Here is a 5,786-nt window from a genome sequence, read left to right as displayed (position 1 = left end):
TGGAGAAAGCTCAGCAACAAATATTGGCAATAAAATTATCTACCATAATCATTTTTCTCTTAAGCCAACTCACTTATATTTAATGTCCACCAAAGTTGGTGGGTTAAAAATAACCTCCTATTTTCTCCCGTTCAAGGTGATTGGCATCTCTTTTTCTGCTCAAAATTAGAGAGCGTACCCAAGCTCAGGAGCGGTTTTACTCCTGGCGGCTTGTTGGAACTGCACACACGCACACACACACCCCTGACAGATACAACAGGGATTAATGAGCCATGGCCAGAAGTTTGATTTTTCTGTCAAGTGCTCCCATCCGTTTTTAATAAACAGAAGAACAACATAAACTCCGTTGCCCGCGCTCCGCAGCTTAAACCCAGCCGGTCGCTCCCGGTACCAGGAGTGTTGAGCTGAGTTATGATTCTAAACGACTGACAAATGCTTTTATGAGCCCCTTTGGTAGGCTACTCTGGCGACTGCCTTTGCTCCCCCAGTCCCATCGCTCTGCCTCTCTCCAATATGGGCCGCTCTGTGCTTTGCCAGGGGAAACCGTCAAGTGTAATATCACATTTACAACTAAATGGCTTCAATTTATTGTCACTGGTGTAAAAATGCCAAAATACCCACTGTTTTCCCTTTAAGCCACGCTGTGTGCTCTTTTGCAGAAAGCTGTCTCCCGCAAGGACTAGAAGAGGAGCCAAGGTACGGAGAACTGATCACAGCAGATGGTGGGAACCAGGTAGGATCGTGGAACAAGGGCTGACATTGCGGTGCTCATCCCCCGTTCTGATGAAGCTGCATTCTGTTTCCAGGAAACATCTCTCCTTACCAAAAACCCTCATTCCCAGAACCTGCTTGGTCCACATTCTCTCGAAACTTGCGTTGCTCTGAAAAAAAGAAAAAAGAAAAAAGAAAAAGAAAAAGAAAGAAAAAAATAAAAAAAGAAAAGAAAAGATGAAGAATACAAATGTCTTTTCTCTTTTCCTTTTGATTTTGCAAAATATTAGGATTTAGGTGGGCCATGTACTCCTTCATTCCCCGAGATAGTCGTTGCCTTAAACCAAACTGACCACAGGATGTCACCAGTGTTCCATGAAAATCCCCAGGAAAGGGCATTTACCTGGTAATGCAAAACTGGTTTCTTAAAGAAGGAAGGTCAGAGCGCATGCATGTGGTCACACCTACAATTTCAAATAAACTCCGGTTTTGCAGCGGCCGCCCCAGCTTTATCACGTAAAATGAAAGCAGATCTGAGCTGAAGTTGTCCTTGAAGAAGAGGAGCCACCTACAAGGAAAGCCAGTAAACTTAACAGCCCAGAGCTGCTATTTAATTGTCCCTGAAGAGAAGTCACCCTGAGGCAGAGTTAATAACCAATACCAGATCTTATTTTTTCTCACTTTAATTTTCTTTGAAAGCTTCATGCTCGAGCAATGTGGCGACCAATACGTAACAGAATTAGATGCTGCTCAAATACCTTCCTTGTAGCGACATAGTTAGCCAATCCCAAAATGAGAGTCTAAACAGGTAAAAGGGACCTGAGTAGACATCTGAAACCTATTGAGGGAAATTTGGAAAGAGGAATTAGTTAGATCACAAGCCCCTGTCCTCTCTTGCTCTGTGATGGGGCGCACTTAGCCATGGTGTGAAAGAGCAGGTCGTGCATGGGTGAGAGCTTTAAGGGGCTGTGCCCAGGAGAGAACACGAGGGGAAGCCAAGGGCCAGAAATTAGGGAGGCAAAATTTCAGATTCTGTTTGTAAAACACTTCTTCCGTGGCTTCGTAAATCGAGAGGCCGGAGTTCTCTATAAAAAAGAACAACAACAAAACAAGACCAAAAAACAGAGTGACTTTTCAAAGTTCTCTCCAGAAAAAACAAAAAACAAAACATAGGTCAAGCCAGCCAAAGAGCAAGGCAGCTTGTCAGCTTCCTTCTTGGCCTGCATGAACCCATGGATGAACCCATGGATGAACCCGTGAAATCTTCCACAAGACTCCTGTTGGTTTGTGTTATCAAAGCTTCATGAGCTGACTCAACAAGTATCCTGCCTTTATCCCCTCCGCCGGTATTATCTTGAGTCCTCACCTTTGCTACTGACCGTGGAAGCCTATTCTTTTCAGGCAAGACGTCAGACAGCCCACAGTGGTTCATCTTCAGGACAGTGTGACAGGAAAGAGTTTGCACGGAGGCTGGTTCACACTCTTTCATTTATCCGTCTGTGGATACAAATCTGAGCACTCTGTTAATTTCAAAGTTTCATGTGGACAATGCTTTTATTGGAATGGCAGCTGATCTGTGCTGAATTGACCCCCTAACCCCAACCCTCTCAAATGCTGAATTTCTAACCCCCAGTGTCTTGGGATAGGACCATATTTGGAGACGGGATCTTTAAAGAGGGGTTTAAGTTCAAATGAGGTCATATGGGTAGGCCCTAATCTACTAATATGATTAGTATAAGAGAAGGAGATTAGGATGCAGACCCACACAGAAGGAAGGAAGACCATGTGAAGACATAGGGAGAAGGTAGCCATCCACAAGCCGAGGAGAAAGGCGTCAGAAGAAACCAATGCTGCCCACACTTTGATCTTGAACTTCCAGCTTCTGGGTTTGTAGGAAAATAAAATTCTCGTGTTTAAGGCACCTGGCCTGGGGTGCTTCGTGATGGAAGCCCTAGAACACTAGTACAGGGGCTAAAATATCTCACCTTGGTAATACGAGTTCTAGTCACACACTCTTCAGTTAAACACAGCTCCTGTCTCCATAGTAATGACTGACACCGAGAGCCTGCTGAGAGTGTGCGTGGGCTCAGTGACTGCAGACGCAGCCCACACCACCAGTGAACCCATCATTCACATGAAATCAGACAACAGTGGGGCTGGCTGGGCCTTATAAACCCTCTGGCCCCTTCTAATTTCACTCAGGGCTCTGTTACAGCAGTCTGGACAGATGGAGCACGGGAGTCCTGTCCCCCCCCCCCCAACCCCAGAGTCAGGGTTCCCCACGGTGCCTTTGGGGCTCACTCTGCGCAGCAAACACGAAGTGTTGGAATTCCTTCAGCTGCGTCAAAACTGCCACGGGTTATATTTGAGTTAGTAACTTGCCTAGTTTATGCCCTTATGCCTGGACCAACCCTGAGGCGAGCTTGTCTCAGCCCAGCGTCTTTCCACAACACACTGCCTCATAAAAATAAATGATTTATTTAAAAAGAAAAAGAAAGAGACAAAATTCTTTAAAAAGACAAGCTAATAGATAATCGTTCTCACCACCAAGGGATTTGCAAGTCAAAGAAAGGATTCACCATGCAGGCTCTCTAGGAAGGTCCCCTCGTATATCAGAAATATGACTGGCTCTATAGAAATTCATTTTATGACTCTTTAAGACTCACCTTTTTTGTAAAGTGAAAGGGAGCACACAGGGACTCTGAACATAGCAGGTGGAGTCAATAGTCATACCCTGGGAGGGTTCCCTAAGGGAAGGGGTCACAGGCCAGCGAGGAAGGGATACACTTTGATGCCCTTGAATCTGAGGGGAACTTTGTGAACAGCAAGCACTGTGTGCCCTGTTTCATGCGCATTAGCCACTGATTTCCTTTTCACAACCCTGGGGGGTAAGAACGATGTTTAGCCCCATTCCACAGGTCAAGAGACTGAGGCAGTGAAAGATGAGGAGCTTTGCTCAAGGTCAGGTTCCTCGCTGGTCCAAACCACCATGAGCATCCCTAGAAAATAGGGACTTTAGCTTGAATCTGAACTGGAAATTAGAAAATCAAAAAAAGCCACTGGACATTCACAGACTCAAAAATAGAGAACACGTATTGAGCTTCTGGTTCTGAAATTGTTTAATAACTGGAAACTAGTTTCAAACATGAGTCTGGCCCAGTTCTGAGGAGTCCATTGAGAGGAATACAAGACTTATTTTCCAAAGTGAGTTGCTACATTTTTCAAGGCAATGATTTCAGTCTGAGGTAGGAGGAAACAGATACGAGGGAGGTGTAATTTAAACATTTTATAACTAATTGATGTGTAAAGTAAAATATAAAGATCCTCCTTGTAGTTTTGACAATTGTGGAATATTCAAAGCCTTCCTTTTTAAGGATTAGGGAAAATATTCAGGTCCTTATTTGTTCAACTCAACCATCTAATTATGTGACTGTCTTCTTCAAAATACCCTACTATAGTCTCAGAGGAGATGTGTGAGTGTTCTACGCCATGTCTTCCTTACAATAATAATAAGCAGAAAGCAAATACAATTTGGTGTTTAAATAGCTTTCCTCTTTTCTTTGGCCACCCGGGTCTTCATTTCGTTTAATTAATCTGTTCACTGCCGACGCGTACCACCTCTCTGCCATGCTTTGGGATGCTGCGAGTTCCTGGTGTACAAAAGAACGATCCGTGTGGTTGGATTCTGGACCGTGAGCTTGCACGTGGGTGTGCGTGCACTCTGGAAACTTTCTTCCTCATCCCTGTGTGTCAGCAGGGACTTCCCGAGTTGTTAGTGGCTTCTGCCCGTTCTGAGCCGTCCACGGGGTCCGACTCCCCGTGCTGAACTCACCAGCTTAGAGAAAGCAAATGATGTCTAAACACCGCAAGGCACAATACTGTGAGGGACCCCACTGGATATCTGCCTCGTTTGTGCCATTACTGTGTGTTCACTTCTGTAAGCGAATATTTAAGTCTGGTCACTTGCTTGGTTTTCCGTGTTGTTTTTAATGCACAGAGCATCTACCGTTCAGCAAGCCCTTGCCCCTCTTCCTTTCTTCCTTCCTGTGTGTGTGTGGGTGTGTGTGTGTGTGTCCTCATTTCCCTCCCTGGCTGCCCCCTCATCAGTACATTCCTTGGCCATCCCCCGGTAGGAGAATCGTGGGGCTGGGGGTGGGGTGGAGGATGAGGGGGGCCCAGGCAGGAATCACTGCCTACCTTTGATGCCTTTTCCAGCGCGGTGCTCTGACTAATGAACAGAGGCCACTAATGAAGAACGAGGCCGGGTCTCTCCTTTTCCAGAGACTGAGCCCATTACCCTCTTGGTCCCCACTAGCCTGCGGGCACCCAGCCTGCTTCCCGAATGGATGACTTCTGGCTCACTGTGCCGCTTCCAGTCCTGGTGCCAGTGGCCGTGAATAACCTTGCTTTTGTGCGTATTTATTTTATTTCGAATTTCTCCACCCTGGTTCTTTCCACCTCCAAACTCCCCACTCCTGCCGCCCCCTTCACTGGCCCCATGTGGTGATGTTTCTTGAAATGTTAGATTCTTTCTTCCTCTGTCCTCCCTCCAGCTCTGGAAGCATTTTGTTTCTGTACTGCTTTGTGAAGCTGGTGCTGAGTCCAGATCCTTGGGGCTTTAAAGTCGAATTAATTATTAAACAGGAAGGGAGCGGTACTTTCAGCAGGCGCCAAGTAACTATACTTAAACTGCAACCTGGCACTGTTTTCCCCACCCTGGTGCTGTGGTTTGCTGAAGGCAACTGGAGATTTTTATTCTAGTTTTAATCAAGCATCTCTGTAAGTTTTCAGGCCGTTAAGATTTGGCAGCGGAGGGCTGGGAAGTCGGTCTTCATCACCCCCTGACCATTTTGGAAAAAAATATATTATTGTTTTTTAAATCAGAAGTACTTTCCCAAGTTCATAAATCAACCTGAAATTGACCGCTCCCTACTGTGCACCCTTCCTGAGAACAGGGTGGGCTTTTCTCTCAAACGTATGTGCATGTTGTCTTCTATTTCTATCAATTAGTTCCCGCTTGTAGAGAAAGATGAGGTTTTTCGGCTAGAATCATCAGAGCATTGACCTTGTTCCCT

At 45.7% G+C, this 5,786-nt stretch overlaps 1 long non-coding RNA gene across 1 annotated transcript; it reads right to left on the bottom strand.

Annotated features, from left to right (window-relative positions):
* Positions 1 to 317: 317 nt before the first annotated feature.
* LOC309871876 lies at positions 318 to 1,461 on the bottom strand. Its single transcript, XR_014315541.1, has 3 exons — positions 1,393 to 1,461; positions 1,115 to 1,279; positions 318 to 881 (listed from the first exon to the last, which is right to left on the bottom strand). It is a non-coding gene; the product is annotated as an uncharacterized lncRNA (long non-coding RNA).
* Positions 1,462 to 5,786: the final 4,325 nt, after the last annotated feature.

This window comes from Mustela nivalis (genome assembly GCF_964662115.1).
Source record: "Mustela nivalis genome assembly, chromosome: 8".
In the NCBI taxonomy this organism is placed as follows: domain Eukaryota; kingdom Metazoa; phylum Chordata; class Mammalia; order Carnivora; family Mustelidae; genus Mustela; species Mustela nivalis.
This window is presented reverse-complemented; position numbering and strand designations above follow the sequence as displayed.